Raw genomic sequence first — 14,632 nt, 5'->3', positions numbered from 1 at the left:
GGCTGATATAATTAGGGTGGGAAGTGCCATGGTTATTTGGCCCTTGCCAGCCTAAAAATAACAGAACGCAGTTGCCCCAGAAGTGGCAAATCTAACATGCACCAAACCTGGTTCTGTACTTAGCTCTTCCTGTTGCCCTGGTGCAGTGGCAAATGGGAGAGCAGCCATTGCAGCCTCAAGGATTGATCTGTTTGAGAACCACTGCAGTGAACTGAGATTACCTCTTGATGTCACCCCAGGTCACAGCAGCGAGTCACACAGTAGTGTTTGAGCGGCCACCGCGTACAGGGCCGAGCAGTGATGTCATGGGTTCAACTCCCATAGTTCACTGCCCATAGTTCTCCCACCAAGTATCACGAGATCCTGTGGCAATAACTTGTAGTGAACTTGTGAGATCAACTCAGTTCACACTCCTTGCTTCACAAAGTATAGCGAGAGGGCCAATCACCGCCGGCTTCCCTTTGCCCTTCAAATGTATAAGTGATTCCCGGGTGGGGAGAGCTGCATCTGTCCCTCACTTCATGTTAATTACTTAAATTTCCGAAGGCAGGGAGAATGAAGCCTGCGGTGATTGGGCGTGGAGGTCACCCTTGACATAACCTCACGTGAGCCTTGGGAATGCGTGTGTCAACACTGCTGGAACCACATCAGCATGGGAGGTGACAGCTTTTTTATTTTAATGGGAGCAAACATGGGGACTGAGAGGCAATTGTTCTAGTAGTTAACAACCCCTTTAATGTTTCAATCACACAGGGAACTTTGGTACCCATTCTCAGAATCAGTAAGGTCTTAGCAGTTGGACCCCAGCAATTATACAGTCTGACAAAGAAGTCTGACAAACTATTTCAGTGTTTTCACATGTCCTATGGGACACGGGAACCTCTTGACTCAAACCTAGAGCCCTATAAGCAAATTTACTGCATTGTTTCTTCGGAATGTGGATATTACAAGATATCTCCAACCCAGGGGTGGAGGTATTACAAAAAAAAAATACAAACCATGTGACAAATGCCCAAAATTATTGAATAAGAAGTTGACAGTTGGCATAATTTTGCTTTGCACTAATCTTCATATCACATTTTCAACGTATATATGATCTGAACCATAGTTTTACCCCATCTGTACATGCCTGTGCTCTCCTGTCTGTTGTAGTGGGCAACCCGGGGGTTTCTGGGAGCAATGAACATTACTCTAACAGTCATTTCCACTAATGAAAAGCAAAAAATGAACATAAAGTTACATTTCTCTTTAATTTGCGTGTCACACTTTCTACATTAGATGCATAAAACATGGGATTCAGATTTTTTTTCAAGTTCAAACGAAAATGTCAAAACCAAATGTAAATAAAGAGCATCATTTATGCATAACTATCGCTAAAACACTGAACATGTAACTCTGCAGTCACGAACAATGTATTTCAGAAAGATATTACATTACAAACACTCTACTAAAATTATTCACTAAGTACATGTGCTCGCAGGCATAATGTAATATTAGAAAAAGTGCAGGATGCAAATTTTATTCTATAATAATGTATTTAAACTGCACATCTTTTCCATACAAGTAGAATTTTCTTTGCTCTGGTACCAAAGTAGCAGTAGAAATTCCTCCAATATACCGTATTTTTTGTTTTATAAGACGCACCAGATTATAAGACGCACCATAAATTTTAAGATAAAAAAGGTAAAAAAAAAAGAAAAATGGGGTCCATTTTATACTCCTGTGTTTTCTTACTGGAGGGGGTGGCGGTGGTGGAGCGGGGTCACAAGAAGCAGAGGCTGTTTTGGCAGCGGCGGTGGGTCAGTGCTGGCGACAGCGGCGGTGAGTCAGTGCTGGCAGCTGCAGGGCTGTGCAGGCAGTGGAAGCGGTGGTGGTTGCGTGGTGGAGCAGGCCGATGCAGTAAGTCTCCCAGATGCTCTGTCGGTGGTCAGGGCTTCAAAGAAATGGCACCATCATTTGAAGCCCGGACCGCCGACAGAGCATCAGCACTCACTCTGTGCCTCTGTTCTCCATTGTCAGGCTTTTCCCAGCCTGTAATAGAGGAGCACAATCATGTTCTTCTGCCAAGCTAGTGTGACACCCTGGACTAGCCAGGTAGTCACAAACATAACATCACACACACTCCCTCCCCTGGATAGTCTGCATCAGCCAAACAAAACCCTTGTTGCCTCCTTCCAGGGTCTGATGTCCACACCAGGTGGGGCGGAGCCAGGCGGTTGGCCCCACCCACCGAGGAGTTCACAGGTCTGGAGGCGGGAAAAGTGACAGAGTCGTTTGAGAGTTGAAAGTGAGAGGACAGAAACTGTTAGTGTCTGGGTAGGAGCCCAGGCACTGTCAGCAAGGTCGGCAGATGGTGGTGGCCATCTGCAGGAGGTGGTGCAACTCAGTGTAACCGTAGGACCGGGGACGGGCGGTGGCCCGCCGGTACCAAGTCGGGGAGCAGATTTGTACCAAGCACAAAGGCAGGGCCATCGGACCCCGACTAGGCTAGGAGCCGCCGACAACGGTCAAATCCGAGAGTGACCGAAACCCCAGGGGTTTCCTAACACCCAAGACCCGACAGAAGGCAACAGTCCACACAGAGAGGATACACAGTCACCGCCATAGGCTAGAGATCCAAGGGCCAGCGCCTGCGGGCAAAACGGGATCCTTCAGGACATACACGCCGGGGAGCGGACTACCGTTGGGAAACCATCGGAGTCGATACATACACAACGGTGCAGGGAAAGACAGCCACCATCAATCTGTCCGGGGAGAGTAAAGACACTGCAGCCAGCTGCGGGACCCGTCCATCCAGCCGTTTGGTTTACCAGAGACTATGTGAATTTGTGCCTGAGTGAGTACCACAGTGCCATCTGGCACCGCGCCGCGCTGCCCCTGCAACCCTGCACCCCGGCCTTCCTGCCTCCCCGTATCACCATCCGGGCCCCGGGATCACCAACCCCTACCCACGGAGGGGGAACCAACATCCTAGCTGCTCCTTGCCATCGCTCCCGGGATTCCCGTCACCAGCAGCGGTGGTGCCCATTATCACCACGACCCGTGGGTGGCATCACGAACTATCTCCCAAAACAAACCACCCCCTTTTCACTCGTGGGCGAGGAGCGCTGCTCGAGTCCCCGGGTCCGGCCCACCGCTCGAGCCACCGAGCAGCAGCAGCCGCGGACCCGAGCGTAGCGAGCATGGCCCCTCTGCCTGCGACAACTTGGCGTCACGAAGAGGATAGAACCAATCTACCTACCGGTAGAAGTGCGCCTTGCATTCCCCGCCGGCGGCATCCGGCCGAAAAATTTGAAGTTCCGCCATCTTGGGCGCAAAGATTTCCCGCTCAAGCGTCTTCCCCGAGCAGGGAGTGCGCGAAAGTGAGGCCCCGCCCCCAGAAAAAGGAAGTGCTAGAAAGAACCAAGGGGGGGCGGGTGCAGGTGTGCCTGATGTAACCGAAGGCATAAAGAGCAGGGACGCCAGGACTCTGCTACACATCCGGTTCCTGGAAGCACAAGTGCCAGTATGTCCGTCCCGTCCGGCAATGCTGAGATCCCAGAGCCCACGCCAGGAACGGAGGCATGGGTGGAGGCCCGGACCGCGCAGATGTGCTGCCGCCTGCAAGCCGAGGTCCGGTTCTTAATGGAGCGATGGGTGGCCGAAATGGAGGAAGTAGCGGCGGCCGTGCGGAGACGCGAGGTGGAGACAGTGCTGGAGGAGCAGGTAAGGAACCCACGCCCCTGTGTCCTTGAAGGACCGGTCGCTGCGGCTGAGGGGGCCGGTCTGCGTCCATTCACCCTGCTGCCTCCCCCGCTATCCGCATCGGTTGTTGCTGCCCTGCCACTAGGTCCACTGCCCCCAACACCGGTAGCGGAGTTCAGCTCGTCCGCCCTAGAGGGCCAGCCTGCAGGCATTGCCCGCGAACGACTCGCACTGACCTCGCTGCCATGGAAGATCCCTCGGGAGGTTCCCATCCGTGAAAAGAAGCCGCCAGCCCCGGAAGTGGCCGCACCCAAGACAGTCCCGGCTCCGGCAGTCCGTCCGGCTACAGAAGAAGTGGGAGTCGTGAGCACGGCCCCTCCGCCCGCGACACTAGCTTCTCTCTTTCTTTCCTACTTGTCCATCCAATTAGTTCCTTCCTCTGCTACTCCTCCTCTTCCAGGATATAAAGAGGAGTTGTCACATTTTCTGTGCAGAGCATCTCAGAGACCTAGATATGTGACGCCCCAGGGGCTGTGGGGTACTTGGTCCCGGGCGTGTGGTGCGCAGTGGGAAAAGTCGTGGTCACGGACCGGTGCCGTGGCCCTTGTGGTGCCGTCTCTCGGAAAAAGGGGTTGAAAAATAAAGGTAAAGATTGGGTAGCTACTATCCAATCAGTGCCCTTTGCTTTTACCTGTTGCTAGGCAGTCTCCCAGTCTGGTGTTGGGGTTGTGTATGTGGCCTGAGGGTGCTGGTGTACTGGCCGGCCCGAATATTTCGGGGTTCCAATGGTTACATTTGTGGCACCTGGTACTGCAGGGGTGCTACAGAGATGTTCTGCAGCACTTACAGATCTATCAGCTTGGTCACTATACTGGAGTCCAGGTTGGTTCTGGGAGGTGTTGGTTACTGAGCTGTTCCATCTTCCAGGTAATTGCTCAGGCTTCTTTACTGAGCATGCTCCCTCAAAATTTTGCCAGTTGTATTATTTTCTGGCTTAGTTGCGGTAAGCGTCTGTCTCCTGGTATAGTGACTGATCTTGGTACTCGACCATGGACTGACCTCCTGACTTCCCTCAGCCTCTAGGTATCCCCAGTGCCACCTAGTGTACAGCCTTATCACTGCATCTCTCATTCCTCTGTGAGAGGGACATTATAGGAGCAATGTCTGGTGGCGTTGTAGTCCAGTACAGTCCAACACTGCTAGTGTTACAAATGAATATGCCACCAGATACTGTGTCACAGCATAAACAGCATACATTATGAAATATATCTCTTGAACCTGATAAGGCAGGTGCAAGGTGCACTTACTTTGAAAATCTGTGCCAGAATAGCTGTATAATCCTTATATTAAAATTAACATTATTTTAAAAGCAGCTAAAAAGCTAGGGAACTCCTGAGTCCAAGTGTATTCAATCTCCACCCAGCACGTGTGACTGACAGCTGCAGCTTGTACTGAGCAGTGTGAGATCTCAACAGCATCAGAAGGGACACTGAGGATCTATTAATCAGGTTACAAGGGAGGGGATTCAGAATAGAGGAGGAAAAATGTAGGGCTGACAACAAGACAAATAGGTGAAGATTAAAAGAGATATCCGGGGCATTGGTTAATTTTTCTTATGGAGCTAAAAATTTATTAGAAGGTGATTGCTAAATAAATAAACCTAGCTGTTCTGCCTGATGATCTCTGCCAGCTCAGAATGGCGAGCTGATGTTTCCTTTGACCTCATGTCAACAGAGCAGCTCTTTCTCTTTAGCTCTGCTCTGCGGAGGTCGTCAGCGCTGACATCATGTTTATTGACAGTTGGCTCCCTGCAGTTAGACAGGTGTGAACCGGCTGTCAATCAGCATGTCATCTACAATAGTGATATAGGATCTAGTGGTGTTTTATCTTAATACAGCACAGAAGAATTGATTTTGGTTCATACGTAATGTGATCCCAGTCCGTTGTAAAATATACAATTGTTGCATATGTATGTTGCCCCACTATTGAACTTGAAAAATGTATACATTTTTTATCATGAGTAATTTAATAAAATCTTTTGATACAGAATTAATATAGGTGTTTGATTATGTTTCTTTCGTCTTGTTGATAATCGATAGGAGATGCATGTTACCTCACTGCAATCCATTATTTATGTCCCTGTAGTTAGACAGGGGTGAGCTGGCTGTCCATCAGCATGTCATCTGCAATAGCGCCTAGTGATGAGGAATCACCACCATGCTCGGGTGCTCAGTACTCGTAACAAGCAGCTAGATGTTCAGATGGGGCTCAACTCTTGTATCGAGTATAATGGAAGTCAATGGGGAACGCAAGCATTTTTCTTGAATATTTTCTGGATAAATGCTTGAGTTCCCCATTGACCTTAATTATACTTGGTACACGAGTCAAGCCCGACTGAGCATCCAACTGCTCGTCCTAAGTACTAATCACCCGGTCATGGGAGTGCTCACGCATCACTATTAGCGCCCCATCGACAGACGAGAGAAGAAGCTACTCTGTTGATGTAGCATTACTGGAAGAAGGAATCACCAGCAGGAGCAGGATGGTGTATAAGCTGGAGTAAATTAATGGCACTTCGTGGTTTCCCATCACTTTATTAAATAAACAATCATATAATTTTTTAATAAGACTACTAAATACTGTTATAGATATATATTAATAATTCAGTTTCTGTCTCTGCAATATGTATGTCCTGTGTAGTGCATATGTGCCGCCCACACGTCAGCAGCCGGGCTGCTCGGATACGGATCCGCGGTGGCTCGAGTGGGCTCCGGACCCGGGGGTCGTGTGGCCACTCAATAAAGGGGAAATATGTACAGGGGGATTAGAAGTTTGTGATGCCACCCACGGTGCGTGGTAAGATGGAGTACTACCGCTGCTGTTGGGAGCGCCCAATGGCGGTGGTATGGCAGCAAGGTGTTTGACCCCTCCGTGGGTAGGGGGTTTGCCCCTGGGCCCAGTGATGGGAAGGGGAGCCGTGGGCTGTAGGCCTGGGAGACAGGGAGCAGAGAAACTCACAGTGGTTGTCGTGGTGCTGGATGAGGCTGTTCTGATTTGTGAGGTCAGTAAACACACAGACTGCGACCAAACCAAACGTTCTGCAGTGCCGCCGCTGCTGAGGGGAGCACGTCCAGGCGACCGCTCCCAGCGATGCTGCCCAGTGTGCTTTGGTCCAGTCCGACCCTCCGGGAGCCTCCACTTCCACAGCCCCTCACTCTCTGAGGCTGCTCTCTCACGCTGTCTGGGAGCTCCAGCTCCCCAGCCTGCTCTCCTCCTGAGAGCTATTTAAGAGCCCACTGCTCTCCTTGCTCCCCTGCCGATGACTGCCCAGTCACCTCCCACCCAGTCTGCCTGACTCTAATGTGGACGGCCCCTTCTCTCCTGGTCCTACCCACTGGTGTGTGTGTGACTGAGATTTGCATGCTGGTCTTAGCACATCACTGGGTGGCACCTGGAACCAAGGGAGAGATGGATGCTGCACGGAAAGGAAAATTGAGCAACACCCTGTGACGACCTGATAGGTCAGGGCGTCACACTCCCCCATGGTTAAACATAGCTCGTCCCCGAGCTACAGGACATATCAGGTTTTATTTAAAACTGCTCTTGTAAGGAGGAAAATAAAGGGATAACATGGTATAAACAGTTTCCATCCCTCACAGGGGAGGCACACTTCCCAACACTGCAAAAATACTCAGAGTCCACACTCCCAATATCCCGGATCCCGTTAACCCGCCACCCAAACAACCTGATCCGCTGCATACCTATTGTGGGTCCGTGACCAGTTTAAGATCCCGGGTGTTGTAACAGATGACTCTGGTAACAGTCCTGAGCAACCTGGTAGCCGTTGCCCCTTGCGCCGTCCCCCACCAGGACCTCCTGGTTCCATCTACCACAGCACCACAGCACCGTCCAAGGCCCTGGCAGTCTTTCTCCTGTAACAACGGGTGGAAAAGGTTTAACAAGGAGGGTGCAGTCTAATTATAGCAGAACTTCCTGTCACCCTCCACCTGGGGGTCCACATGGTCTTCTCCAAGGAACATGGGAAGGTTCAACAAGGGTGACAGTCCACATAAAACTTTTAAACTTTTTATGAATTTGCAGGTTCCAGCTTCTCTTTTCTGGTGAGACAAGCGGCTATCCCCATCCTGCGCCGCTCCCGAGCAAACACTTTTGCACCGCATCAGCCACCGTCAATACCTTTTCTTTTCATAGACGCTGATGTCGGGCTTCATCTCCACCACTGGTGCTGGTTGTAGCTGGACTCCTGCAGCCCCAACAGCCGTCGGGATGCCGCGAGGTAGTGGAACCGGTGGTTCTGCAGGCTCCGCTTTGGCTGGAAAGGGAAAAACTGGCTGCTCCGCAGCCGGGGTTGCAGGGTCTGGGTGCTCCACCTCTGAGGACAGGCCCGGAGAGGTGGCCGGATGTGGTCTGGCTAGTGGTGTCTGGATGACCGCTGTCGCGACTGGAAAGAGGGTCATGATCGGGATCTCCACAGCGGGATCTTTTTGTAAATGCTTTGAAGGTTCCGCTGACGGGGTTAGTGTGGGCCGCTCACCACGAGTGGGGGCGGTGCGGATCCCTCAGGCACTGTGGCTGGATTTGGGCAATCAATAGGGACTGGGTAACCACTTACCCTCTCTTCACGTGGGATTTCAATCTCACGGGCTCGCACTGCTACCGACAGGCTCCTCATCACTTCCCTCCAGTGGTTCAGTATAAACAGGAACTGCGTCTGCATTCTCCTGCACAGCTGCTCCGTCTCCTCCTCAATCCATGTCGCGGTCCTGGGAGCAGCACGCTCCGGTGACCAGTCTCGCTCCGCCATGTTGCCATTGCATCTTCCAGGAAGGTTATGGCAGAGTCCTGGCGTCCCTGCTCTACTTCCCCCAGTAAAACATTCTGGCATGCCCCCTCGGTCTTTCCTCAGCACTCTTTCACGCTCTGTGGCCCTCTGGGAACTTCTGGTTCCGGCCTCACATGCAAGACAAAGGGCAGTGCTTAAACAGCGTTTTGGCGCGAAAAGATGGCGGAAAATGGCGGAATTGGTGGGAAAAGGACTCCTGACTTGCGGTTTTCAGCTTTCAAGGCGCACGTCACCCAGGTAAGTGGGTGCTGTTCATTACGCCAAAAATTGAGGTGTGCCACCCCCGCGTCAGCAGCCGGGCTGCTCGGATCCAGATCCGCGGTGGCTTGAGGGGTCTCCGGACTCAGGGGTCATATGGCCACTCAATAAAGGGGGAATATGTACAGGGGGATTAGAAGTTTGTGATGCCACCCACGGTGCGTGGTAAGATGGAGTACCACCGCTGCTGTTGGGAGCGCCCGGTGGCGGTGGTATGGCAGCAAGGTGTTTGACCCCTCCGTGGGTAGGGGGTTTGCCCCGGTGATGGGAAGGGGAGCCTATGGGCTGTAGGCCTGGGAGACAGGGAGAAGAGAAACTCACAGTGGTTGTCGTGGTGCTGGATGAGGCTGTTCTGATTTGGGAGGTCAGTAAACACACAGACTGCGCCCAAACCAAACATCCTGCAGTGCCGCCGCCGCTGAGGGGAGCACGTCCAGGTGACCGCTCCCAGCGATGCTGTCCAGTGTGCTTTGGTCCAGTCCGACCCTCCGGGGGCCTCCACTTCCACAGCCCCTCACTCTCTGAGGCTGCTCTCTCACGCTGTCTGGGAGCTCCAACTCCCCAGCCTGCTCTCCTCCTGAGAGCTACTTAAGAGCCCACTGCTCTCCTTGTTCCCCTGCTGACGACTGCCCAATCACCTCCCACCCAGTCTGCCTGACTCTAAGGTGGGCGGCCCCTTCTCTCCTGGACCTACCCACTGGTGTGTGTGTGACTGAGATTTGCATGCTGGTCTTAGCACATCACTGGGTGGCACCTGGAACCAATGGAGAGATGGATGCTGCACGGAAAGGAAAATTGTACAACACCCTGTGACGAGCTGATAGGCCAGGGCGTCACACATACATGGACTAAATTAATAGAACCAACCATGGCATTAGTTATGTAACTCCACTCTTCCAACATTCACGCACCTTATGTAACCCACAACCTTATCCTCTTCGTATGTCTCACTCATGTGTTTTGGCCATTGATCTTTCTTATATACTAAAGCATGACATACACCCCTACTTCTATATGCATGTCATACATTACATCACATATGAGGATCAATAGCCTGATGCCATATTTAATACTATTCTATTATCTACAGGATGGGCTGTATAACATATATTTATGTGTAACGCCAACAGATCCACTAAACTAGTAAAATAAATATTAGTATTTTTTATACACATATGTACCGCCCCACGCTCGGCCACAGCCGAGCCGCTCGGGTCCGGGCTCGTTCGGTGGGTGGCTCGAGCGCCTCCGGCACCCGGGGGTCACGTCGCACTGAAGGGAAGCTGGCGCTACATGAAGGAGGGTGATCTTTGGTGGGGATGTTCACGGCCGGGACCGTGGTGTTTAGGGATGTAAGTTTGTGACACCACCCACGGGTTGTAGTGAATGTGGACACCACCGCTGCCGATAACTAGGCTTCTGGGGACGGTGTTGTGCAGCCTGGTGTTGACCCCTCCGTGGGCAGGGGGTGATGGTCCTGGGGCCCGGTGGTTGTGAGGTGCAGGCGGTTTGGTGCGGCGTGGTGCGCGGCCTGAGGGCACTGTTGTACTCACTATGACAGATACACCGGAGTCTCTGGTAAACCAAAAGGATGATGGTCGGTGCCCACAGCCGGCTGCGCTTTGTCCCCCACCTGGTTCGGTGGTTCCCGCCTTTCTCCTGCACCTCGCTTTGTAGAATTTGACTGCCTATGCTTCAGCAATGGTAGTCCGCTTCCCGGCTTTATGTGTGTTGGGGAATCCATTTGCCCGCAGGCGCTGGCCCGTGGGATCTCTCTGCCTGTGCAGTGTCTTTCTATCCCCCTCGGTGGGCTGTTGCCGTCTTTCGGGTCTTGGGACAGGAAAGGACCTAAGGTCCAGACCTTAATTAGTAAATTTGACGTAGTCCAGTGGCTTCTGGACCTTGTTCTGGGTCTGAGTACCCCTCCTGGTGCTCCGATTTCCAGTTGGTTCCCCGGTTCGGTACCGGCGGGCCACTAACCTGTGGCCCTTACGGTTCCACCAGCCGTCTTCCCGGCTCCTGCAGGCAGCAACGACCCAGATCGCTGACAGACTTTTAATGTTTACTACTACACTCTTTCACCTCCAAAACTGATCTGTTTGTGTTTTTTCCACCTCAGGCTATCCGAACTCCTCAGTGGGCGTAGCCAACCGTCTGGCTCCGCCCCCTGGTGTGAACGTCAAGACCTGAGAGGGGTGACTCAGGGTTTTTAGGTTGGCTGCTGTTACCTTGTTAGGGGGTGGGTGTTTGTGCAAGGGCCTACCTGTGACTACCTGGCTAGTCCAGGGCGTCACACATATATGAGTTTGCTGTCAATTTGCCACTATTAACCTATATACGTACAGTACAAGACAGAGGAAGAGACATTAAGCTTCAGTTTTCACTTATTGAAATGGCTTTCTCCCTTTACAATTTCATTGCGCTATAAGGTTGCCAAATTCCAAATTAACAAAAATAGAGGTTTTCTAGACTTAGCAGTGCCTTTCTGTTCCTGCTCGAGTCTTTGTTGATGGGCTGCAGCAATAACATCACATCTGCAGTACTCCTAACAGCTGCAGCCAATCACTGAACTCAGGTCTTCTGCCACCTACAGTGCAATAGATGCTGAGCTCAAGTGTTTAATGTCAGCGGTTCTAAGTGCTGTAGTGACTTCATGCTAAAACCAATCAGCAAAAACTGAGCGGCGGTGGAGAAGAAACAGTGATCCTAGAAAGGATGAGTAACAGCTCCTTTTGTTTTTTGCAAACCTCTGCAACTCTATGGTACAATAAAATATAATTGACAACTCCTACATTTCATTTTTTCTTTTAAAACTACTTAAATTACAGTTAAGCCTCAAGGAAAAAGCCCATGAGTCTTGCTTTGCCCCACCCATACACTGTGAGGCCTCTTTCACACGTCCGTGAAAAACCACGCACGTTTTTCACGGACGTGTCAAAGGTGCATTTTGCCCTCCGTGAGCCGTGTTTATGGCACACGTGTGTTCTCTGTGTGTTATCTGTGATAACACACGGATAACGGGAACTTTCTACTCACCTGTCCCTGGTGTTGCTGTCCGTGGTGCTGATCTTCGGTCTCTGGTCCTGCCGACTCCCCGCTGCTGCTGTTTCCGGCCGCAGTGAAGTTAATATGCAATAAGCATAATGAGTGGCGGTCGGAGCAAGTGACAGCAGCGGCAGAGACAGCAGGGCTGGAGAAGGTGAGTAAAGTTTTTTTATTATTTTCTCAGACACGTGTGTTTTCCCCGGCGCGTGTCACACAGAACACCTCCGTGTGGTCCGTTTGCGTTTCGTGAGACACCCGTGATGCCGTAGAAAAATGAACATGTTTACATGTGGAGCACACGGGCCCATGGTCCATGGCAGAACACGCACGTGAGCGCAGACCCATTGATTTCAATGGGTCTACGTGTGCCTGTGTCTCCGGTACGTAAGGAAACAGACCAAACACGTACCGGAGACATGGACATGTGAAAGAGGCTTGACTGACAGCTTTTCTTTTATAACTGTGTATTTGGGGAGAGCTTCCATTCATTGTGCAACAGCGGGGAATTCAGGACTCCTAGGACATTAAATGAGTCTGCATAGTGGTAGCATTGGCAAAGGGAACAGCACTGTGCAAAGTTCAATTGCTGTACTCAAAAGGAGGTGGTAGAAACAAGGGTACAGTTTTTTTTATGCAAGTGAACAGTATTGTAAGTATGGTGCTAACAGTCAAATTTAATGCACTGCAATTTCTAGCTGGAGCGCCCCAACTATAGTTCACACCAGCTAAGAAAAAGATCAATTCAGCAGCAAACAAGACAAGAACAAAATGTTCAAAACTGTACTGCACTGACAGCCTAGTTGATCTCCGCTACTTGGGCATCGTGGTTACCACGATTTGGCTACTGAGGCCTACGTCAAGCCCTATTAACTGTGCACACCAGTAAAGACTCACGGTGCAGTCGAGGGGGAAGATGTTCACTCCTTCTGTTCGAATTTGCCAACCCAGGAATGTCTCCGTCCAATACACACTCAACGGTGACCAGGGCTCTCTCATGGTCCAGCTTGCTGTAACTCTCGCCTTTTCCAAATCTGCCATTCTTGGACAGACCACAGGCAGCATCTCCTCTCTTTCACACTCTCAGGTGACTCAACATCTCCTGTTCCTGCCCAAAGCTCTTCTCCACTTTTTTCTCTCTTTCCCGCACTTTTTAGGCTGGGTTAGTCCAATCTTGCAATTAAGAAGAGGAGTGTTCTGGCTGAACTGGCCAGCCTACAACACACAGAGAAACAGGGGAGCACCGCCTCTTAAAGTCATAGCACTTTTAACCGTTTTGTAGTTGCGACCCCTTACATAGCAGCTTAAATAACTAAAAAAATCAACAAAAGCAATATCATAAAAAGATATATATATATCCCTAGGCTCGCTATCTTCTTTGCTATCCTATGTAGCTCCTGAGGCTGAGTAGCATGTCAGAGCCACCTTAAATAAACCATGGACTGTAGCACCACAGACTCTGTTCCAGCTTACACTCACAGTCCAAACACTTTGCTTTCAGCTTTTATTTCTGCCAGCACGAGAAATGATAATTCTGTCCTCAGCTATTAGTACAAATACCATGTCTTTCCCTGGCATGTCAAACATTCCATCTTGCTTTCCAGCAAATCTCTTCTTCCTGCTCATAGCAGAAGAGGAACATATGGATTGCCCGGCAGCAACAGTCAGTACCAGAAGTCTGTATGGCGTCTCATGTGCAGGGAAAGGCTGAGGCTCGAATGATAGACAAACATGGATGGCAAGCGCATAGACCAGTTGTTACAGAGAATGACTGTTGGAATACATGGGCACCCTTCTGTTATGTCTTGGAAGTTTACTGAGGATATTGTAACTCATTATCTTAATTGGAAAAATATAAATTGTCTGTATTGTGTATGAGGATAAATCCATGGCAGAAAAACTGAAACGAAAATTGCATTCTTAAATAGAATAATAAGCCCCTCTATCCCACAGGGATTACTGTAGGTAACCTTATCAAAAGTTCCCAATGTACTTAGTGTTCAACTTTGCTTATAATTACCAATTTTTCTGAATTGGAATTGTATAAATATTCAGATCCATTGCATCCAAAATGCTGAAGAGGGCACATAACCATGACCGTTTTTGACCTTTTGCCTTCATATCAGTTTACATATTAAATATTTAGCATTGTATTCTATGTTACTCTTGTAGAGATGTAGTATGTATTATTCAATACATGACAGCTACATTCTGTGCTTTCACTTGAATGGAGCTGAACTGCTTTACCAGAAACAGTATAGGAAATACAGAGGTACTGTATCTGGAAAAGACCTTTTCAATCATAGTACACCCCTTTAAGACTATAGGTGCATATAGCATTATTGGGCAACACTGTGTGCCAAGGATATTGCTATGCAGGAAACTTAACTAGCATTCATTTCGCAGATGGAAGAGGCCCAAAGTTCAATTTTTTTGCGTTACTCTATTATGTCTGTATTAGAGATGAGCAAACATGTTCGAAAAAGGTTTGCAAATCTCAAATTCGGCACATGCCCTGCCTATTTGGATTCTGTTTGGATTCCTGAACCCTTTTTTCAAAATCGGTAAAATTCGGCCTTCGTTCGGTAACTATTCTTGTTTACACTATTGCAGAAACCATCCATTTCTGGCCCCATCACAGCTATGCCAAATATTCACATGGGTGTGATTGGCCAGGGAAATCACAGTAAAAAAAAAGGAAGTAAAAAGGTTAAAGCATGACATACTTACCAGTCTCTACCTTTGAGTAGCAGCTGACAGCGGAAGTTCCTCTCTCGTCACGAT

The sequence above is a fragment of the Anomaloglossus baeobatrachus genome, chromosome 4 (genome assembly GCF_048569485.1).
Source record: "Anomaloglossus baeobatrachus isolate aAnoBae1 chromosome 4, aAnoBae1.hap1, whole genome shotgun sequence".
In the NCBI taxonomy this organism is placed as follows: Eukaryota; Metazoa; Chordata; class Amphibia; order Anura; family Aromobatidae; genus Anomaloglossus; species Anomaloglossus baeobatrachus.
Note: the sequence above shows the minus strand (reverse complement) of the source record.